General features: G+C 39.0%; 1 long non-coding RNA gene across 1 annotated transcript in view; it reads left to right on the plus strand.

The window, feature by feature from the left end:
- Positions 1-18971, plus strand: part of LOC126336717 (uncharacterized) — a 140599-nt gene extending 121628 nt beyond the window's left edge. Inside the window, exon 5 of the long non-coding RNA XR_007564986.1 lies at positions 18129-18971. This is a non-coding gene — a long non-coding RNA (uncharacterized LOC126336717). The remainder of the gene's footprint in view (positions 1-18128) is intronic.
- The last annotated feature ends 6474 nt before the right edge of the window (positions 18972-25445 follow it).

Genomic DNA, 25445 nt, shown 5'->3' on the forward strand with positions numbered 1-25445 from the left:
CTTAGAGCCATTTGAACCATTTCTTAGTAAACGGTATAATCCCACTGATAAATATAGACTTTGGACAGAAGTCGATTCCTGAGACAGAATATTCAAATTTTTGGGTATGTGTACGGATGAGAAATGAAACTAGAAGAAACAAACTGATGATCAGCTGAAACGTTTGAATTCAGCTACTTATGCTATTAGCGTTATTGCAGTTTTGGGTGAAAAACATATCAGTAAATTAGCCTAATACGCCTATTTTCATTGACTGCTTTCATATGGCATGATATTTTGGTGTAATTCATCATTAAGAGAAAAAGTATTTATTGCACAAAAGCTTGCGATAAGAGTAATAGCTATCACGCACCCAAGTCACCTTGCAGACATTAATTTAAGGAACCAAGGATATTCACAGTACTTTCACAATACATACGTTTACTTATGAAATTTGTTATTAATACCGCATCCAGTTAAAAAAAAAATAGCCGAGTGCATAGCTACTACACTAGAAGAAAGGATGAGCTTCTATATTCTGGGTTAAATTTGACTTTGGGTCAGATGAGGGAATTATGCTGCCACAAAAGTCCTTGGTCATTTACTAGATAGCAGTAAAAATGGGATAGATAACCAATCATTTGCTGAATGACAACTCTTTCTTCTCATTAGATGATTTTTTGGATATGAAGTATTAATTGGGAAAAAATTAATTATACCATGCAAAGAAACCTTATGTTAAAATGACACGTTCTACGTTATTACGAAATTTCGTATTCATGATATATGGAACAAGTATTAATGCAACGTAACGTAAAACAACTGTTACTTGATATTTCATTCATAAACAGATCTTGGAAATCTAGCATTGATTGATATTGAACTTAAAAGAAAAAAATTCCGAGACTTTCGCGTAGGGCTACATTCAAGTCAAACAGCTAATAATAAATAAACTGAAAAGACTTACTGTGATAACGAAGCATGTTTCGTTAGTAATGTACAACTTGAAATCTTAATTTTCTTTAATCCAGCCACGTGCAGACTTAGAAGAAAAAAAGAGTTCTACTATTTCATTTTGAACTACTTGATAACGTTCAACACATGTAGACAAATATAATGAACTATACTGCTGAGTATGATGAATTAATGTAGTGTCACGGATGGACAGTGAAGTTCGTTCACAGACTGAAGCCACTAAAGTGGGCAACGGAACATCAATATTCATTCCGATGTCCTTGGCAACTAGACGAAAATTTTTTTGTGTAACCCCGAATTTATCTACAGTTTCATTGGGTTCACATCAAGGTAAAACTAAACATCCATTTATGAAAAAAAGACACGTCCATTGTCACACGTTTCAGTACGCTTAACTACTAATATAGATTTACACTGGTAGGCATAGATGTAAAGCGTCAAGAGGTATGGATAGGAAGGTTGATATATCGTTTTCGTGTGTCTATAAGTGAACTAAATTAAGATATGATCGTTAATACGCGTAGTACATTAACGCAACAACGGAAAATAGTAACACTACTCAAGGGAAGTGAATCCCGGAGAAACAGTCATCTATCTCTCCATCCCCAAAAAGAAAATTCTGTGTTAGGTGCACTACCTGATCAAACACTGAACTACAAAAGGAAAGGTCGGATTGTGCTTGTCAGCAATATCGCAAACCACCGTGTCACAACTGTCAGATGGAACGACAACACTATTTTAGTATAAAGGAAAGCAGAAGAGTCCGAGTTGGTGATCGATTAAAAAATTCTCCTGTGACTGATTCGTGAGTATGATTGGTCAGTGTGGGACTGTTACAATGTGGAAATACCGCACAGAGATAGAGAAGTTTCAAAATAGAACTTCACACCTGGTAACTGGCTTGTTACGTAAGTGTGAGACCTTCTGAGAAATGATCATCGGTGTTCAGTAGGAGCTTCTACAACAAAGACAGCAGAATTAATGGAGCAGAGTTGGAAGACGAATAAATAAATTTCTTGCTCCCTCTCTCTCTGATAAACGTCTCGTACGATACTAGAACATAGAGCTGTGTGCGTTAAAGTGCCCGCTTCCTGGATACGGGGAGGCGCAACAGCCCTGACTGAAATCCGCACTGCAGATTAACGACGAGCGCCACTGTGCCGGCCAATCTGAAACTGGCTTTTAGGCGGTTTCCCACATCCCACTAGGTGAATACTGGGCTGCTACCCACGTCCTGCCTTAGATACTCACTACGCAAACATATGGAACAACTACTCACTTTTGCACATAAATTCGCTCTGCATACAGACGGATAAGGTACACTGATTCCGTCTTGGAAAGTGAATACGAGACTGATGACCTTAGATATTCAATCTCCTTAAACCCATAGTCTACATCGGCGTCTCGTACCGTGACCATGGTAGCCAAATTAGAGAACATAGTGCATTTGTGACATCATATGACGGTTCGTTTTATCCGCACCTCGTTATCTAGTGGCTACCGTTGTTGTCTCGGGATCACGGGGTCCCTGGTTCGATTTCCGGCCGGGTAGGAGATGTTCTCTGCCATGGGACTGGGTGTGTGTTTGTCCTCATAGATTCATCCTCGTTATCATCGGTCGTTACAGTGGTTGGATTGGACTGTGTAAAACATTTGGACTGTGTAACAATTGGCCATAATGGCTATGTTTGTGCACCGTGACTCTGTGGGATAATTATTTATTTCAAGTTTCTACTATCAGTCACTTTTTGTTTTATGCTTAATCTAACATAATGCAACGCGTTTCGAACATGTTCTGTTCATCTTCAGGCGTTTATAAATACATACATACATAGGTATAGAGAAATGTTGCTTAAAAATAAACAGTCTTAAACTAGATTAATCTAGAACTTTTTGTCCTTTTTTTCTTTTTTTTTACTGTAGTTGTGGTATTTAGGGGGAGGGGCGGGGAGAGGAGGGGGTCAGTGTATAGCTTGAAATCGAAATCATTGATGTCTTCTGCTGGTATTCTTCCTTGTGGTAGAAATGAAATGAAATGTCGTGTGACGAGGGCCTCCCGTCGGGTAGACCGTTCGCCTGGTGCAAGTCTTTCGATTTGACGCCACTTCGGCGACTTGCGCGTCGATGGGGATGACATAATGATGATTAGGACAACACAACACCAAGTCCCTGAGCGGAGAAAATCTCCGAACCAGCAGGGAATCGAACCCGGGCCCTTTGGACTGACTGTCTGTCGCGCTGACCACTCAGCTACCGGGGGCGGACTTCCTTGTGGTTGACTATGTATATCACACCAATTTCATCATCTTGCTGCTTCACTTGCATCACTGGTGTAATGGCGGAGCTGTTGATTGACATTGCACTATTGTACATTATATTTTGTCACCGATAGCCAACGTAATTGACAGCACAAATTGCTTCGGTGACACATTGTATTACATCGAAGCAACTTGTGCAGTGAATTACGTTAGCAGTCAGTGACAAAATATAATGTGCGATAGTGTAACGTTTTGTGTGTATAACATCGAAGGAATTTGTGCAGTGAATTACGTCGGCAGTCAGTGACAAAATATAATGTGCAATAGTGTAATGTCAATCAACAGTTCTGCCATTACACCAGTTGAGACTTTCGTTGCTGCAGGAACAGCTCAGTATACTGTAGGTGTGTCGGTTTTCCATAACTTGGTTGCTGCATTTCGGGTGAGAGGACCAAACAGTGACGTCGTCAGTCCCATCAGATTAGGGACGGAAGTCGACCGTGCCCTTTTCAAGGGAACCATCGCGGCGTTTGCCTGGAGCGATTTAGGAAATATCGGAAATCCTAAATCTAAATTACCGGACGAGGGTGTGAACCGTCGTCGTCCCGAATGCGAGTCCAGTGTGCTAAACACTGCTCAGTCATAACTTAGTGACTGTATTTCACGAGTTGCAAATTGTCCAACTTTCTACAAGTAACGTTACCCATACTGCTGTGCATCACTGTGAAAGTATCACAGACGCTGTAGGAAAAACAAACTCTTTTCAGATCCGAGCACTACTCACTGCAGAGTAAAGTGGGGATTATTGTTGTCAACAGCAAAAGCTCTTAGGAAATGGAACAAGTACTTCCCAAAACGAGACACATATTGAATACGCACGACTTTTGCACAGATGTGTAAATAGTTTCAGAACAGTGAAGATACCTGGGTCCATAGCTGAGTGCACAATACGACAGTCTGCCATGTGGGGGATCCTGGTTCGATACCAGAACTGCCGGGCAGTTCTCACTTGTACGACGACTTGTACGAGGTATACTTACCCTCTTGACGCCAACTGAGGAGCTACTTGACGGAATAGTAGCGGCTGGACGGTCTAGGTTCAAATGGCTCTGAGCACCATTGGACTTTACATCTGAGGTCATCAGTCCCCTAGAACTTAGAACTACTTAAACCTAACTAACCTAAGAACATCACACACAGCCATGCCCGACTCAGGACTCGAACCTCCGACCGTAGCGGTCGCGTGGTTCCAGACTGAAGCGCCTAGAACCGCTCGGCCACACCGGCCGACGGCGGTCTAGGAACATGACTACGACGGGGAGAGCCGTGTGCTGATGACATGTCTCTCCATATCGCATTCAATGAAGCCATTGACAGAGGTTCGACACGGCGGTCGGACAGGCCCTGGTCACCTCGCTTGGCCCAGAAGGTGGAAACTTCCCTTCCCTTACTTTATCTGACTGTGAAGATACAAAGATAAATGAGGGTAAGTAACGAAAAGAAATGCAGTTGCTGTGTTAGGAGACACAGGAGATCACTGGTCGTTTGTACTTAAATAATCAGATAATGTCCCTGAACAACCTTCGGAATTTCCTCGTCGGAGATCGATTCGTCTTATTTACTGTGTGAGAAACAACACGATTGTATGACAGCTCTCTAGATCAGTAGTTCCCAACCTGGGTAGTCAAACAGTTTGCTTTGTGCTATTCCTCTATGACAGGAAAATAGATACATATGTATGACATATGTTCTAGCATCTCATCATAAAGACTTCTCCGAGTTGGAAATAGTTCCTGTAATTGACCATAAACTGCTTCATTATTCATTTGGCAACAGACAACCCACCTAATTGACGACATAACGCAACAGTAACTACGTAATGATTACTAAATTGCTGTAGTGTCTACACAGTATTATTATTGTTAGTAGCAGTGCCCAGACATAATGCATTGGCAGCATAAGGTCTTCGAATTTCTACCAGTTTAGAAGTGAGGAATCCAGTAATGAAGTAATTTACAGACAATAAATTTAGAGCACATATTTTAAGTAGGTTGCTTTTAAAATACATAGCGTGGGTGAAGCTAGAGTCGCCAGGGAAGGGTAGTGGTGCAGAAGGAGCACATATTGTAACAAGTGTCTACTCTCAATGTGGATAGTTACCTATCTTTTCTGAAGAGGAATTTAGGTAGCACTCACGATGAACCGGTAAGTTCTTCTACAAAAAGAAGTTGTTAGAAGTAAGCAGAACGTTAGTTCATTATATAATAAAAACCTACTGTCACTCTAAACATAAAAGTGTGCACACAAAATTCCTTTTTATTTTTAATGTTAGGTATTGACTAACGTTGATGACGTTCGAGGTAGGGCAACTAGTTAATATCCAGAAAAGTTGGGAAACACTGCTCTAGATGCAGAAAGGCTTTTTCCAGCTGAAACAAGAAGTTATCTACAATCTTGTAAATGGTATGAACGCAGCCACATAAAGACTGAAAAGAAGGTGTGTGATTTCCGTTCATTTCTACATAATTGCGCTCATCGAGAGAATGAACTATAGAACACAACATCTGATTATGTCACTACTAACGCTTGAAAAATATGTGATGGACGAGTAAATATTTAAGTCGGAAAAAAGGTCGGCAAAAATATTGCTAGAAATTTCAACAGAGTGTGATGCTTCACATCGAATGAGAGGGCATTAAAATGTACTGTAAATGAAATACAATTCTTTCGCCGAGTGTCCATAGATGATTCGGAAACAAAATCCGTGAATCTGAAAGGCTAGCGAAGACTTCAAATGTTTACACGTATGCTTTCGGTACCCACTAAATAAACGGAATATTTTGAGCTGTGTAGCCGCAAACGTCACTTAGTTCTTACTGCAGGAACTTCACTAAAGTGCCAGACGCACAGTAGCTACGGGGCAGAAAAAAAGACTACGGTTCCTTTTTTTTTTTCACAATAAAAAGCACCGCTAGCGGCGCACGAAGATACAGATAGTAAATATCTCTCAAAGGATTCGGAATCGAAGCGATATATGGATATATGTACGCAGGGCTTTTCATACAGAGGTTTTCCCAATAAATACTGATGCTATAACAAATATATACGGAGGAATAAAAAAGTCAAGATAGAAAAAAAAGGGGAAGAAGAGGGACAGGGGGGAGAGGGGACCTGTTTCTGGGCGGGGCGTAGTAGCGTCGGCTTATCCGGCACAGCTGAGGGGCTGCCGCGCTGTTGCATTAATTGTTATCGAATCCCGGCGGTGGCGGCGGCGGCGGCGGCGTCTGCAGGCCGCCTACGCACTACGCACACGCCCACACACGCACACAGACTCACGCACGCGAGCGGCGCTGGAGCTGACAGCCGCCAGCGCTATCGGCACAGACCTCTCCCCCCCCCCCCCTCAGACCTCCCCCCCCCCCCCCCCCCCCCCGCAGCCCCTCACCGGACCCCATACTCTCTCCGCCTGCGGCCGTCTTTCTGCTCGCTCTTTTGCCTTCTTTCTCGCACATGCTGCCTACCTGCTCCGCATCGCTTTGCGTTCTGTGCTTTCACCCTTCTGTAGGGAGGGGTTTGGAGGGGGGGGGGGGGGAGAGAGAATAGCCGTTCGAAGAGCCGCGAGATCTTATATTTTCACGTGTACTTGGCGTAGTACCGCTGGAACACCTACCGTCAAAGAAGCGCTGCGATGAATGGTGTTATTTACATACTTTAACAAATAAAAATAAAATAAAATTATAATAATATTATTGTAATAATAATTATTATTGTTTTGATACATAATTGAGAGATCAAAGTTTGTTTCGCCTTTTAAATTGGAACTGAATTTCTTAATGTTTCTTAAAATCTTACGTAGCATTGTTCATCGAGGTCACACAATAAAGTAAATGCAATTTACGCCGTGTATTTATCGAGCTTCGCACGTCCGAAGATGTACGGAACGTAGCCAGGGCTCACTGCATATTATTTGTAGACAAATATATCTGAGCTCAGCTTCAACCATGACAATGGGGTGACTAAAACTACTAAAACAGAGAAAAGCATACGATTAAATAACACATATATTCATTTCTACGTATACCTTACGATATGAATGACAGTTACGTAAAATTCTACGTAAATAATTGCAGATAATTCACAAATGAGAACGACTTATTAATTCTGCGTCTCTTTTCTGCAAATAAGCATCAATATGGCTAACTGTGAAGCCACACAAAATATTACGTCCTTCTAGGACAACGAATGACGTAAGAGTGTAGATACCTACTGGCTGCGACAAGAGAGCGGTGTTAATTCCTTTACTTTGCTTTCTCTTGTCTTAAAAAATCGATACATATAATCGAAGTTCAGTAAATTAAATATCGTCTGTGATCGAGTGTAAATGGTTCCTTAAAATACAATACTGAAACGACCGTTTTCTCCAGGACAGCTTGTGCTAGTGCGTTTCTGAAGTACAGAACTCTCTACAGCTTAGTGCAGTTATTACTACACCGCGCGACCCAGAGCTAATGTACAGTTACGAAGTTATTCATTAAATTCAAGCAACCATCTTCGGTAACCTGCTGTTGGGTCGCTTGCCTTAATGTAGAACTGCTTCATTATGTCTGTCGTATTCTTTGAAAACTGTCTCAATAAATTTAAAAAGAAGCACTGTTTCTAAAATTACCAAACCTGAACGGATCACTTCCTTGAGAAGTTAACACTACTGAAACATCCCTCACCACCCTCAGGTTTCGGTACAAAATGATAAGAAATTGATGGCACTTTCAATTTAGACTGAGATATTGTGCCACAAAGAGGACAGCTTGGGTTAGTGAGAACTGGTACACACTAAAAGTGGAACAGCTTTTTTTCCCTTTCTGATTAATTTAGAAGCTATTTTGTCAGAAGTGTTGTGACCGGGGTGAGTGAGTCCTACAGCGAATGGTGAGGCCGGTTGTGATCATTATGTCTGGAATGGTGTGGTGTCACGTGTCTGGTGATGACAGTACAGGTCGGAAAAATCCCTTTATTGAATAACAATCTATAACAGCAAATAAGTCGATTGGTGCTCTCTCTGACATATGGTGTCCTCGACTGGAGACGAGTGCTTGTGTCAGCAACAGCCCAACGGGCAGACCGCGCTATGTCTTTCCCCAGGCGATGCCAGCAGACAGCAAGGTGCTGCCTTCAGCATGGCGGCTCTAACACTATTTCAGGAGCAGAGTGGAATGCTCTGCATCGTACGTCAGACTGCCCTCTACACACCCCAGTCGCTCAGCACTAAGTGAACTTGACAAGTCGCAGTCAAACCGTGGCCCCAAGGATGGATAATGGCGGTGGCGTGAACTGATGGTGGGGAGCAACAATGTATGCCCATACGGGACAATGAACAGCGATAGACTTCACTTGCTCGAGAGGTGATGGCTGGGCACCCAAACGGCCCATGCTCGAACCCTGGTCCACTAAGAAGGCGACTCGGGTTAGATGACAGTCACCCAGTAGATGGCCCATGAGTGATTAAGAGTCAGGTCACAGCAGCATCCAGACTCAGCACAGGGGATGACTTGGGGCTAGTGAATATGGAGTCTAATGATGGCAATTTGTGACCTCATCTTGGCTCAATATGGCTGTAGACCTCCCCAAGTGGCTAGTGGAACGTGGTTATTGAGAGTAGGTATCTAAATTTGCAGGTATGTATGTTAGGTGGATTGGTATGCTACGTTTCTGAATGGTAGCAGTTTTGCCCCCTCCCCAATTGACGCGTTAACCGTGGATGTTGGTCATCCATGACACCATTGCTCTGGTTTTTCCGTCATATTAGCAATTCCACAGTCATAGCAGTACTGAAATGGTGTCACAATTTCTTCTATCTGAGAGCTTGGGTGGCGACTTCCACAATTTCATCGTGGTGAGTACGTGTTCTTGCGCAAGTGACCTTTTTTACTGAGGTGCCTTGTGACACCTTCCCTGTGAAATCGTTTTATTGGGTCGGTCACAAGAGTCGACCACTTCTCCTCGTGGAACAGTAGGTACAAGTGACACAATGCAGGGGAGCTTGAGTGCTGTATTGTTCCAAATTACAAGCACTGGTTATTCTGTGATTATCTAAATTTTTATCAACTTCTGTTCATCTATGTTGTTTGCGCTGCCATAAAAAGTACAGTATATATCCTCTATTTTCCTCACGGGTTTTAGCACAAAGTGCCTGTTTCTGACAAAGTAAAGTAACATAAAGGCTTCCACGACTAGTATAAATTCGAATAAAATCATTTTGTTGGTTAGACCGCGTCGTTATGAAACTTGAAAACATGGATAAAGCCTCCCCTTCGGTTTAGTCCTCCTGAGGATAGCCGCTTCAAAGAAGGCCGAAACGTCACCTCAGTAGTTGTTTTAGTATTTCATAATTACGTGGCCTAACGCTCAAAAGAATTTTATTTCATATATTTTTTCGACGACGTTTTGTGTAACAGTGTTATTATTAAATGCTGGTAAATTTTTGTGGATAATTATCGTCTACAGACATGAAAGTTAATAATTACTTTTTCCCGATCAATTATAGATTCATTTTTCTGTTTTAGTATTCCACTTCATAAAAAACCTACTCATAGTAGCAAGTAGCACTTTCTCAGAAAGAGAAGAAATGTTATATTACGTAACGACATGTCTGGACTTGTTGATGCTTGGATGATCACCATGCTGGTAGTGCTATATCTAACGTCTCTAGCAACTTGATCTGTCGGTTACCAAATCAATCATATAAACATGACGAAGAAGGAATATCGTATCATAAGTGACATGTCTAGACATATTGATGCTTGCATGGTCAACATGTTGGTAGTACTGTATCTAACATGACAGCCAACTTAAACTGTCAGCTACCAACTCATTGGTATAGACAAGACGAGGTCAATAAACTCCTGAGTATACAGCATTTAATAAATCTTTAGCGCAAAAATTATACCGTTTTTCTTGGATTTGTTTTGAGATTCGAAATCAAAGGTCAGCACTTGGTTGTTAGGTTTGTTTTAAATTGGCCAAAAAAAAATTAACACCTTCCAACAACTTACGGCTATAAGAACCGTTCAAAGCGACGGTCAACAGTTCCAGTATATGCATAGATAGTCCAACGACCGAATGAATCTATTGTTACAAACCTATAAGCACATTTTTTATGATGCGTACGTAAGTTCTTCTACGCGTGTACTGGCCAGGTTGTATTTTTCGATGGGTGCGTGTCTTTGCAGGTGCTTAATGATGAATCGTTTTGCAGATGACCCAACATCATTCTCAATCTCTACGATGTGAAAGATTGTTTGTCCAGAGCCTCTGTGCTTTCAATGATCAACTTTCTCGTATGTTTATATTCTCGGTGACGAATTTCTTCTAGTAGGGTAACACCTATGGCGAAACGTTTCTTTGTGTGTATTCATTCGCCTCCGCGTGCAGTACATCCCGCTAAAGCTTGGATAAAATGCATCTCTGAAAGCCCCTGTGACGAGTCATGTTCCGTCTTCGGCAACAAGTGAAAGGTGGTAATGTCTATCAGGAAAATGTTACAGATGATTGAGCGTAGCTTTTCAAGGTAGTGGCACCAATGTCGTTGCCACATTCCTTGTTTGCTGCGAAGTACAGCCAGTTTACAAACGTAAGTGGCACATGCACCTCATTTCAGACATCGTACAACTAGAATATTCAATTCAGACCTTGGTTCAGTTTGAAATTAACTGATTTGTTCCGTATTTTTAGGTGAATATTAAGGATCAACGTGGTTTCGCCAACCGAGCGCAGGAAACCACCGAAAAACTACAGTCAAGTTGCGCAGTGAAGCATATCAGCTGTCGTTAACCCGGCGAGTGGATTCTATCCAGGGTGCGCGCAGCTCCTTGTTTCGCAAGGTAGCGCCCAGCGAATTACGTTCTTCGAGCGAGTTAGACCAGTGTTTTGATTACTGTGATACTTGCACGTTTCGAGAATCTTTCAATAAGTTCAGACAGCATCAGCGCACCAAGACGTTATTAAGAATACAAAAAAACCTAAGCAAATTTAGTTTGTTCAAATGATCACATCGAAAACGGGCACACTTGTATCTCGAAACAAGCTTAAGTAGTCCCTCCTCATAGCATACAGCAGCATACAGTATCGCCATGTACCGTAAAGCGCTTGTCAGCGAAACATGAAGGGGTGATTGTGTTGCTGAACGCCATCCCGCTAGCCTGTTTGTATGTCCGTAATACGGAGTAGTCGCCCATACCTTTCAACGTCTTGAGATCTATTTCGCAAGCCGAACTTCGGCTTCAAGAACGAAATTGGCGTCATTTACCGAAGTAACTGTGAGATGACTATAACCTGAACGACTTTTCCAGCTAACAAAATCAAAACAGGATTCGCATTTTGCAGCAGGAGAAACACATTCTCACAGCTTGAACCTCAATTTACATGTACAGTGAACTGTTAGAAGTAAAACCCCACGCTTCAAACTCCACGGAGTCCAAGGATCTGACTGCCCGTGAAATCTATTCAAAGACTCTGTTCTTTCTTTCCTTTCTGACTGGGTTTTACAAATATGTATAAGACGTGATTGATCCTGATACAGAGGCAACGTGAAAACATCTGCATCTTGTACAGATACGGCACTTGTATAAATGGAACTTTGTTTTCATCGTTTTTAACGTGTACAAATTGTGAGGTGACATTAGTGACAATCTTATTTTCACAATAATTTTGTTTCAATTATTATTAAAGTAATAAACTAGTATATAGTTCGTTCAAATACTCAAACTGGAATACTGTGACATCATCATATTGTTTTTTCAGGCAGTTGATCTCCAACGAAAATTCATCCAAAGATACTCAACGTAAATAACAACTGCTCTCCTTAATTTTGACCAGTTACGAAATCTGAACCTGTCTTCAACATTCCTGCAATTCACTTGATGATGATCCTCTCCAAAGATGGCCCAAAATTAAAACTACACGAGTAGGTGTGTCAAACAACTGATACAATATCCTTCTGACACATAGAACCGATATATTTTACGTGAATGGGTAACCTTGATAAATATTTGTCCAGTATAAGTTTTACATCTCTTGAAATCTGATCAAAGACAAATGTGGAAAATGTAATTCAGACTGTTTCGAAAATAAACCAAACTGTTTGTGCCATTTTTCCACTCCCGAATAGATCATGCAAAATGTTAGTGGTTAAATATCGACTAATTTGGTTATTGATTCTGTAGTTCACATTATGCTCTTACAGGTACTCGAATATTACGTTATAGGGTAATTTTTCATCCTATCTAACCAGGAAAATGCAGGGGATCACGTTAAAAAAAACCAAGAGAATGTACGGACCGAAACTGCATCTTCAGAGAGATGCTAATCAGTATGGATGTACCACAGAAATGGATACTGGGTCCATTCCTGTTCTTGTTATGTGTGAATAATCTGTGAGAGTAAACCCTAAGAATGCGAAACACTTCTTGCTGACGATGCAGTTATTATATTCAAGCCGAATGTAGGAACTTCAACACTTAAAAATCTAAACAACACTTTGTTGAAAATTATGAACAGAATTTCTTAAAATGTGCAGTCACAGAAGATAGTAAAATACAATGCAGCCAACTCTTTGTCACACAAAACCTGACCAATCCTCTAGAAATAAAGCATGAGAAAAAAATCAATACATGAAACAAAATATTCAAAATTCCACATCTACATCTAGATCCATACTCCGCAAGCCACCTGACGGTGTGTGGCGGAGGGTACCCTGAGTACCTCTATCGGTTCTCCCTTCTATTCCAGTCTCGTATTGTACGTGGAAAGAAGGATTGTCGGTATGCCTCCGTGTGGGCTCCAATCTCTCTGATTTTATCCTCATGGTCTCTTCGCGAGATATACGTAGGAGGGAGCAATATACTGCTTGACTCTTCGGTGAAGGTATGTTCTCGAAACTTTAACAAAAGCCCGTACCGAGCTTCTGAGCGTCTCTCTTGCAGTCTTCCACTGGAGTTTATCTATCATCTCCGTACGCTTTCGTAATTACTAAATGATCCTGTAACGAAGCTCGCTGCTCTCCGTTGGATCTTCTCTATCTCTTCTATCAACCCTACCTGGTGCGGATCCCACACTGCTGAGCAGTATTCAAGCATTGGGCGAACAAGCGTACTGTAACCTACTTCCTTTGTTGTCGGATTGCATTTCCTTAGGATTCCTCCAATGAATCTCAGTCTGGCATCTGCTTTACCGACGATCAACTTTATATGATCATTCCATTTTAAATCACTCCTAATGCGTACTCCCAGATAATTTATGGAATTAACTGCTTCCAGTTGCTGACCTGCTATTTTGTAGCTAAATGATAAGGGACCTATCTTTCTATGTATTCGCATCACATTACACTTCACACTACACTATTCTTTGTGACATATTTTTTTTCACTAAATAATCTGTTATGGCAACGTATTGTGGACCAAATATCCACTGTGGAGGAAAGTGTATTGTAGAGAGTATACATGGTGTCGACTGTAGAATTCCTTGTAGATGGTTTTTTGTAGACAGGCACACAGACAAAAGCCTCAAAGAACATAAGAACATTTAACACCTCATGAAATTTGTAGTGAACGAAACAGCACTATAAAATACTGTATTAGAAAGAGAAACATGTAATGTATTTAACCATAAAAATTTTTGCCACTTTCTTTATGAAGTGCAAAGTTCAGTAAAACATAAAACTGACTTCAGACAAATCCTTTTATCATAACAAAGATAGAGAGGGAAAGAGATAGACTGCAATGTCGTTCAGCGTAAAACACCTTAGTAAGAAAAATAATGTAACTCGAGTTTAGCGTCGTCATGTAAATGCTCACAGTACTCTTATACATTTCACTGCAATAGTGTATCTCATTTGTAAATTAACTGAAAATTTCCATTTCATAACGAAAGATCACAATTCTGATTCGTATAATGTACACGTAAGTTACACTCCAGTTGGTATCTTACATTAGACTTATCATAGATGTAGAATTTTAAGACAGAATCGAAATAAAAATCGAAGCACTATGATGAAGTTGGTGGTCGTTCCAAAATTTAGTACGTATTTTAACAAAGGGAGAAACGATTAACAACATTTTCTGGGAGAGAGAAGAGAATCCTGTTGCTGACAAACTAGGAAATGCTACCCTAATAAAACGCAAACAGTAGGGAGTTTTTATTAAACGCCTGGATGTAAAAATACAGAATGAGACACCTATTTTACGAAATAAAAAAACATAATCTGAGTCTTAAACCGCACTTGTGTATTAAACTACGTTGAAGAAAATTGGAAGGATTCTAGTTACAAGCAGTCAGAACATTTTCCCTGTTTGTCAAATGGGATGACATCTCAAGTACAAGTCTTTTATGTATGATGAAGTGGTTATGATAGGTATAATTGATATTTATAGTGTTTTCATAATGGCATTTCATTGCTAAAATATACTCACTGTGAAACTACAAATAAGTGTGTTCTGCTAAAACAAGACTAGCCAAGACTCTGTACAAAATGAGTGCATAAAAATATTTCAGTATCAGTTCACGAATATTTCATCTTACCCATATGCTGTATGAAGACTCTGTTCAGTGCATATGATAAGCAGTAATTACGACCCCATATCCAAAACGAAATAAGGAGTTACTCCATACTTCACAAAATTACAGATGGTGTCCAAATTTAACCGCTTCATCCATCACACACATATACACACACAAGTATTGAGAAGGTGAAAAATATCAAAATTTTACGTTTATTGAGGAGTGAGAAGTCTTACACTCACATCGCACACATTATGGAACAATGCTGACTTTAAACATCTTTCTGGAAATTTTTGGGACATGAAATGGAAAGCAGCCATCATAGTCACAGTCCTAACAACAAGTTGTAGTGCGTTTGTAGTGTATGTACGCTTGCATTGGCTGCTTTTGGGAAATGAATGAACAGTGTAGCAGTAGCGTTTTACATAATAACATCTTTGGGAGAATGCTTTGGCAAAACAGTACGGTACACTAAGGATGGATCTGCTTAGTTTGTGCTGTTTTCAATTACTAGCAATATATTTCAGGTAGTGGGAGGGGGATTTAGACTTGTTCTCCATCCATTCTTCATGGCTTTAGTCCCCCACGGTTTCTCTAAAGTTCTTCAAGTGAAAGCCAGGATGGTTTATAATGTAATGTAACCACCCTTATCCACCGAGACCCATAAGAATGTTAATGTCTGTATATATAAAATAGGTTTTCTGTTCTAAGGCTGTGATACAATGAGATGTCGAACGTCATCATGATAGTGATTCACAGATGAATAAAGCTATTATTGTGGTTACCACTAATACTAGAATGGCAGCAATTAGAAGGACAAATTTTCTACAACGACCAGTACTGGTTTTCAAAATAAGATTAAAGTTGGACAAACTATACTAAATCTCTCCAGCCATTGTATATACAAACTGCCACCATGTTAAGCCACTTTATACTGGGAAGAAATGTGTCACAAAAACAGCAGATCGTCTTGTGTATAAAATAAGCGACTAAGAGCACAGTTGTGATGCTATGACATTACTGTACTTGTCGTGCCTGTAGGATTACCCACTGTACATTCTACGATGGCTGTATTATCATGGTTGCCATTTTTTAGACGTGTTAGGCAACTGTAATATACAATGTAAGTCACTACAGAATAAAATGTTAAATAGCCAACATCACATACCTATAGTCTCTATCTCTTCACAAGTCCCAAAAATATATTCTAAGCTCAACTACAATATCTTTCTTTAAAATCCAAAGAACAAAAAAGTCACAAATTTTAAACTGAAGCTGCAGAGGGACAACTGGTTCCTGTATTCTCGTTTTTAGAATAGTTTCGGCGCCATATGGCACTTAACATAGGTGCAGTTATTTGGAGTATCCGTCCAAGTATATGTAAAATATACAAATCCACTTTATCTACCACAAAATGTTAACTTGGCTGAAAATTTCTCTTAAAATTACCAGTGACATTCGGTGTATGATACAGAAGTTACCTTAAAATTACTAACATACGGTTACATTAAATATTATTAAATCAAAGGACACCTTTAGAAATTTATGTGCTGGCAGTACTATAGCGTAAATATAGTGTCGTAAGTGAGTATGTGTAATGAACGATACATAATAATTAATTCAGTACAATAAGAAGTTTCTTGTTTTCTCTGTAAATAAACGCAAGACGATGCCTGAAAATGGAACAAACACTGAATTACATACATCTACAACATTAACAATACACATTTGCACTATATCACATCGACTAGATATCTAACTGTAATGTTACTCAGCTGCCTAAAGCTCAACAACCAAAAACTCTCTTCACAGATAGGTTAACAGAAGACTGTGATATTTTTTCAAGTGTTCTGCAAAAATATGGTCCTGCTACAGAAACTAAATATGGGATCCAAGCACAGTTTCTTAATACACACTTTGCCTTATTATGACACAATACAACAGAGAAGAGAAAAAGAGAATGAAGCAATTCAGAAGCATTTTTCTAGTGCTTCATTCCATCACTTTAATCATTACAAGGATGCTTCAATGTTATTCATGAAACATCTCTGAAAACTTTAAAAATAGAGTGATGTCTTATTTTCTGTATGATGCAGTGTAAATAGTCTACTGTGGTCATTGTATAATTCACATAAAGACTGCAATGTAATGTTGACTACATCAAACTGATTGACATACTATACCTAAGATGTGAAGACAAGCAGTAACTATTCTACATCACACATGCAGTGCTGTATCACATAATGAAACATAGTTGAATAACCTCACTTAGTCTCACTAACTGTTGTTGATTTCTCTAAAGCAATGTTAACTCTTAGGATTATGGTGTTGGCGCGTGAAAGTTACCATCATCTACTGTTTGTCTTCAAATAAATTACCACTGTGGTATGGCTCTTCATTAAAGGACACAGTAATGAAAAATCATCAACTAACAGCGGTACACACTGCTGAACACTATTTCCTTAAGTCTTCTTGATACTTATCTAGTAGATGTGTGATGATCGAAGTGAATCCAGAACAATGCTGCAAACAACTGTTGCTGAAGACAGAAACTATGGTCAAGAGCTACAACTGAAGTGATACATCTGTTGTCAATTTCAAATACGCAAAGGTTGCTTAATTCATACAATGGAGTAAAATTCCTCATAAAACTAAACAAATATGGTCTGGTCATAAGAAAGTAGATTATAAAATTACAAGTCCTGACATCAATCAATTTCTCTAAAGAACCTGACCCAGTGCCTCAGAAAAATTTTAAGATTGTACTGATGAATTTCTGTCAACTTCATAGATGTATGACAAAAAATATTAAGTACACTCACTTCAGTCAAATAACTAAGTAAATAAGTATTTTGCGCCAGATATACTACTAATGATGTATTGTAAGAACTGTGTACAGACCAGTGAGCTTCTTTTTGTTATATGTGGAACTGCTTGAAAGACTTTATCATGAAGTAGTAACACAAGTTTGCTTTCTAAAATCTTGTTTGTTTATTTGACATTCATTCATGAAGCATCATGAAGCTTATGAAATTTCCAAAGAATTTTTTTGTAAATGTAATTGTTTTTTAAAACTACACAAACCTGTTCTCTGTAAACAATATATGTCCTCTGAGCTTTTTTACTGAACAAAGAGAAACAGTCATTAATAAAAATAATACTCTATAATTATCACAAATTTACATTCAAATGGGGCTCTTGTCTGTTTATAAACATTTCTTCATCATTACAAAACTTGACATTACTGATAAATACTCTGTTCAGAAATGAAAGCAACTTAATTTAATGTATTAATGAACATTACTTATTTTTGTAGTATAACACTGACTTCCCATTAAAACAAAACTTTGTGAATGTTATTTACAGACTGCAGCACCAATTTGCAGATATCAGTACCAACAGCGGTCCCAAAACTCACGTTTCAGCAACTTTGTTTATGAATCTTCATCAACCAGAATTGTACTCTATCTTCCTGATAAAATTCTTAAATTACATAATACAACATTTAGTATTGTTATGAGCCCAAATCAGGTAACCAAACTGTTCCTATAAGATAAATTTAGCAAAATGTCAATAATCCGAAATAATGTCATAAGTTATTTAGTAATATACATTTTACTGACATGAAAAAAGTTTGTAGAACCATGCATTATTAGTATCTGTTGAATGAATTTATGAAACTGATATTATTAGTTTAGCGAAGTAACAAAAAATACAGTCTATCAATTAATTATGCTACATTTGCTTTATGAATGACCAAGCTCAAGTAGATAATGTTGCTAAAAACTGAAAAAATAGTTTGCATCAAATAAATTGTTATCATTGAAATCTGTTCTAACAGCATTTTATAAATGCTTTGCAACACTATATAGCACTGCATTTGAGGTAATTATTGGTTGTAGTGCTGAACACACCATTAAGTACAGAAGTGCCTGTATTGTTTCTGAGAGGGCTAATAACTTTCTTTCATTTTCAAAGAAACATGACCCTGTTTAAAATGCACGCCAGTTAAGGAACACATATTTGAATCTATGTCTCACTTACTAATGTTTAGCTTGTAATAAATAAAAAAGTATTATACTTAAGCCATATATTCAGCGGGTGGCTGTGCTCCCTTTTTTCACTAATTGTTTGATTTTGTTTTCATTGTTATTCATCCATCATATAAATTAATTAACACATTAATTTTTACATATGCTGTGAAATTCTGTAGTAATTACACTTCTTTATATTAACTGTGCTAATGGATGTCCTAGACTCAGTGGGATAAACTAGAAGCTATAATTAGCAACTAATATGTTAGTTGTGGCACCTAGTCTCTTAATAAAATATTTGCTAGTTTATATGGTAATAGCGATATTAATTACAAAACTTAATAATATAATGGTATGAAATGATAAAGAAAAGTCAAGAAGGTATGAAACATTGGATATGGTTCATGTAACCAAAATGCATTTAAACAAGACAATGATACCAAAGAAAATAAGCATATGCTTGGTGCTGGGATACCCTGGTGTTGTGAACATACCTGTCAAAGTTTTTAGTTGCCTGTTTTTAAATGATGCAGTGAAGAACTGACAGTATCATGAGACAAATTAATGACAAATACATATTAATTCTATGCAGTACAAATTATGCTATGCATGTTAGTTTGAAACCTGGGTGTAGGCAAATGAACAGACAGCAAGCAATACGAAACACGGAAAGAGAGAAAGTCTCTGTGACTACATCTTTCAATCTATACAAAATCTGAACTTAAATGAATACAACAGATTTAACATAATTTAATGTAATTTATGATGTAGAAGTTCACAGTATTTTTATTTCTGTTACAAAGAAATCATGCCAGCATTTTTTTTTACAGGAGCTACACTTGGGATGTTCTAGTTATTGATACAATCACTGACCTCCCTCTTTCCCATTGTACTTGTCTCTGGTAGCATAAGAATTGATTAACAGGAGAAAGAGTCTGGAAGAAAGGTGTCTGGATGTGAGCATTTATGTAAGAGCGTTTGGTGGAAACCGCATGGTGATCAAATCTATGGATAATGAATATTTCAGTTATAACTTAGTACTGAAATCAGAATCCATGGTAGCATGTGGAGGCCACAGTCATTCATCGCGATGAGGGTGATGGATGGGTGGTGGGGAAGGGGGATTAACAGTGAGCACCCAAGGGCATTAAGTCAACATGGTGGGATTTAAGAGTCGGATAGTTTTCTGGAAGTTGATGCAAAAATACAAAGGGCAAAAACTGAAAATGAGACAAGATTTGACAAGTTAATAAATTCTTGGCAATGAGTCTAAGGCATGAACGATAATGGAATGAATAATAATCCATTCGCGAAACAGATTTTATGAGAGTACTTATAAAGTGAGAATTACTTCAGACAGTGTTCTGGAACAGTTTCCAGTGGAGGAACCAATGTTGGCCACTAGGAGTTTGATAAGAAAATTGTCAGTAAAATGGCTTATCTGACTTCACACATATCCAGACAGTTACATACTGATTCCTTCCAAGTACTCCTGTATTTAAGCAAAGTTCCGGCAGGTAGGAGAGCAGTGTAAGAACAATGACATCACAGGTAAGGCCAGGTAGGTCTAGAGGTCGAGTATGTGTTGCTGGACTCCATGTAAACAGCCTCAGACGTTGCAATTATGTCAAGCACCTATGTTACTTCTCCACGTACAATGTGAGACATGTTGTTCTATATTACATTGCAGAAGTGAGTTTTTGTTGATTATTTCTCTTGGTGTAAACAGATATTTGTACAATGCTGGAATAATTTATCTGTGCAGCAGCGTATGGTAAGTTATTATTCTAAGTAGCTTCAACTTGGTAAAACATGTGAAATTCATAACTGAGAGGAAGTAAACTATATTTGAACTGCAGCAGACAAAGGTCACAACATATACAAAGAATATAGAGAACTAGTAACCAGTTATTTCCAGGATCAAAGAAAATACAAAGATATTGTACTAAAATTTTGATGAAAACAAGCTTTTATATTTCACGTCTAAGGACATTTCCTTCTCTAGATGCCGTTAGGAAACACTTCAAACGTTCTCAAAACAGAAAATCTTGAATGCCTCAAAAACATTTCATATTCTGACTGAAATGGTCTCCATATTTCGCTTTATAGAAAGCCTTGCATTAGCAATTAGAGCATACTAATGTTATTTTAAAGTAGAATGTTTTATATGGTCTCAAGAATCCTGTATAACAGTAAAATGAATAGAAATAAGAATGTTTATATAGAAATAAGAATGTTTATGTACTCTTTTTGTTACAATGTTTTCCTGATGTAAGTATGTGCCAAAGAACCAGCATTTGAAAATTATTCAGTGGCTTCAAAATGCGTAGTGATGAACTATTATAATGGTCCATAAGTTAGCAGGTTTTTTGGGCCTGTTGGTATTCCAGTAGCTATGTGTTTGTTTATCGAATGTCATTTTGTCGTTTGGAGATAGTGAGTTGAGCTATGAGCGCTATAAAATGGAGCACCAACTGGAGAAATCGGACATTAACGACATATTCTTGTGTTTGAATTGAATATAGGTTTGAAAGCAGTGGAGGTAGCCAGAAATATCTGTGCCGTGTATGGTGATAATTTCATTGGACAGAGCACCGCAGGTAAATTTTTTCTCGTTCTAAAAAATAATAATTCCACCTCCATCTTGTTCATCATCTGATCTCGCGCCCTTTGATTTTCACCTTTTCCGCTCTCTATTGAACATCGTCCAAAAATTTCCTTTCCGAATGAAAATACGATAAGAACGTGACTCGACGAGTCCTTTCCTTCGAAACCACGTGATTTCTACAGTCATGAAATTGAAAAATTACTCCAGTGCTGGCAGACTATTGGAAAAAGTGAAGGAGAACGTATCATTCATAACTAAAGTGTCTGTTATGCATATACGCTGTGTTATGGAAAAATGCCATGAACATATGCACCTTCAGAAACCTAGGCTATGAGCCAAGCTGATTGTTTCATTAGTGTTCTGTAGTACAATATGTGTTGCATAGTATCCATGTACTTTTAACCTACGAATGCCCTCACGAAAATGGAATGTGTTACCCCATGAGTCACCAGCTGGAGCTTTATCCAACTTTATGGAGACGTTCACTACACTGGATATGTTAAAAGATTATACTTTGAATCTCTTCGGCACTGATGACCGTGACCAACATCAGAGTGAGCTTTGAATCCTTTTTCTTTTTATGTTATCAGCCTTCTGACTGGTTGGATGAAGCCCTCCACGAATTCCTCTTCTGTACGAACCTCTGCATCTCAGAGTAGCACTTCCAACCCTACAGGCACAAATACACTCTTCTGTTCATTGATGTTGAGATGGGGAAACAAGCAGCATCTGAACATCATTTTGAGGAATTTCTTGCCATGTCTGAAACATGTGCGACTACAGTTCGTGAAGATCTGTGGCTGGTGGTTGATGTTAAACTATAAGTCTCATCACATCACAGACAGTCTCCACAGCTGACAAATTAGGAGACCGGACAGGACAGTCAAGGATCCATACAATTTGCAAGGAATCTGTGGATAAAAATGCAGTGTGGAGCCTTGCCTTATTCTGCTAGAATATCAGACTTGGTGCTCTCGTCAGTGAAGTGTATGACAACTAGAATTATCACTACTGGCACACTGGCGACCATTCAGTCTCCCTTCAACAATTGCCAAATAAGTCTGGTTTGCCATATTCTACAGCTCTGACACAATCAGTCCATGAATTGTAGAGTATCATTCTGGAGAATCGTTCAAGAGAACTTTCATCAGGTCTCTACCAGCACGTTGATGCAGATCCGACCTCCACAAACAGATGCGAGGTTTATCACTGAGCACCACAGAGTGCCACTCACTATCCCAGTTAAGTCTGTCTGTACACCATGCAGGTTTCTGTTGGCTGAGATACGGTGTTAGCGGCGAACGATGTACGGCAACTCGTTATCTTAGCCCAGCTACCAGTAAATCTGTTACCGACGGTGCGTTGTAACCGTCTGCCTGAAAAGTTTTCCTGGATGTTAACTGTCATCTTCTATGCGTTTATCAGAGACAGTCGAACAGTCTTACAGTCTTCACATGTTACAATTTTTCTGAAACAACACAACATCTACTCGTCTTCCCACACTGTTTTGCTGAGTCCATCTCCTCATCACCCATTCTACGGCCATTACGTTACAACCAACTTCCTTTACAGTCTGTCAGTATGATACTTCGTGTTGTTCATGCCAATAATTCAACCATTCTCAAAATCCGAAAGATAGTACGGTGCTCTGTTGGTAGTTTTATTTTTGTTTGATGTTGCCTCCCATGAATTCCCCTCCGGTGCCGATCTTTTCATATCAATGTACCACGTGCAACCTACGTCCTCAATTATTTGTTGGATGTATTCCAGTCTCCGTGTTCCTCTACAGTTTTTACCTTCTATAGCTCCCTCCAGTACCACGGAAGTTATTCCCTGGTGTCATAACAGATGTCATATCATCATGTCCCTTCATCTTGTCAGTGTTTTCCACATCTTCCTTTCCACGCTGATCTGTGGAGAACCTCGTTATTCCTTACCTCTCTTTCACGAAACGCCTAAATGTCTGCGTTCTTTCTATTATATTGACACATCGTTTCGATAAGAGAATCGATTAAATGATCTATGGAACATCTAACTAACTAAAATTCGTCTGTAGCCACGCATCTCAAATGATTTGATTCATATCTTTTTCGATTTCCCCACAGTCCATATTTCACTACTATACGATGAGGGGCTCCAAATGTACGTTTTCATAAATCTCTTCCTCAGATTAACATCTACATCTACATCTACATGGATACTCTGCAAATCACTTTCAAGTGTCTGGCATAGGGTTCATCGAACCACAATTCTCTGTTATTCCAATAACGTATAGCGGGAGGAAAGAATGAACACCTATATCTTTCCGTACGAGCTCTGCTTTCCCTTATTTCATTGTGGTGATCGTTCCTCCGTATGTAGGTCGGTGTCAACAAAATATTTTCGCATCCGGAGGAGAAAGTTGGTGTTTGGAATTTCGCGAGAAGATTCCGTCGCAACGAAAAGCGCCGTTCTTTTAATGATTTCCAGCCCAAATCCTGTATCATTTCTGTGACACTCTCTCCCATATTTCGCGATAATACAAAACGTACTGCTTTTCTTTGAACTTTTTCGATGTTCTCCGTCAGTGGTATCTGGTAAGGATCCCCCACAAGATAACAGTATTCTAAAAGAGGAAGGACAAGGGTATTGTAGGCAGTTCTTTAGTAGGTCTGTTACATTTTCTATGTGTCCTGTCAATAAAATACAGTCTTTGGTTAGCCTTCCCCACAACATTTTCTGTGTGTTCCTTCCAATTTAAGTTGTTCGTAACTGTAATGCCTAGGTATTTAGCTGAAATTACGGCTTTTAGATTAGATTGATTTTTCGTAGTTAAACGAGTTCCTTTTAGCACTCATGTGGATGACCTTACACTTTTCGTTATTTAGGGTCAACTGCCACTTTTCGCACCATTCAGATATCTTTTCTAAATCGTTTTGCAGTTTGTTTTGATCTTCTGGTGACTTTATCAGTCGATAAACGACAGCGTCATCTACAAATAACCGAATACGGCTGCTCAGATTGTCCCCAAAATCGTTTATGTAGTCAAGGAGCAGTATAGATAAGGCCCTTGTTTGATACAAGAAGACCTCTCAAGCCAGGAATGTTCTTTTTGCCAGTTCTACTCTAATTTTTATGTCGTCCTTGCTCCACATATCGTAGGTGGTTTTGCTGTCTACGTAACAGAAGACCTTAGCTTCATCTACTTGGTGATCTCCAATTCTGATGTTTAATTTCTGGCTGCTCTCATTTCAGCTATTTCTCATTACTTTCGATTTAATCTCATTGCATATTCTATTCTTATTACATTTTCTTTCCATTCATCACATTTTGTACTTATTCTTCACATTCACTGAGGATAGCAATATCTGCAGCAAATCCTATCACTTATATCCCATCACCTTGAATTTTAGTCCCACTCTTGCAATATTGCTTCTTCGATGTATAGATCGGATAGTAGGGGCGAAACATTACATCTCTTTCTTACCCCTTTTTAATTCGAGCACTTTGTTCCTGGTGTTCCATTCTTATTGTTGACTCTTGGTTTTTGTGAATATTGTATATACCCATAATAATCGCTTACCTCTATACTTCTCAGCACATCGAACGTCTTACACCATTTTACACTGTCGAACGCTTTTTCTAGCCTGCAGATCCTATGAATGTGTCTTGATTATTCTTCAGCCTTGAATCCATTATCAACCGCAACATCGGAACTGCCTCTCTGGCCCCTTTACCTTTGCTACGAACAAACTGATCGTCATCTACCGCATCCTCAATTTTCTTTTCCGTTCTTCTCTGTATATTATTCTCGTCAGCAAGTTGGATACACGAACTGTTAAGGTGATTGTGCGATAATTCTCGTGTTTGTAAGTTCTTGCTACTTTCGGAATTGTGTGGATGACTTTTTCCCGGAACCCTGATGGTATACCTCGGGTTTCACACATCGTACACACCAAGGAGAATAGTTGTTTTGTCGCGGTTTCGCCCAAAGATTCTAGAAATTCCTATGGAATGTTATCTACCCGTTCAGCCTTATTTGATCTTAAATAGTCCAAAGCT

This window comes from Schistocerca gregaria, chromosome 2 (assembly GCF_023897955.1).
Source record: "Schistocerca gregaria isolate iqSchGreg1 chromosome 2, iqSchGreg1.2, whole genome shotgun sequence".
Taxonomy (NCBI): domain Eukaryota; kingdom Metazoa; phylum Arthropoda; class Insecta; order Orthoptera; family Acrididae; genus Schistocerca; species Schistocerca gregaria.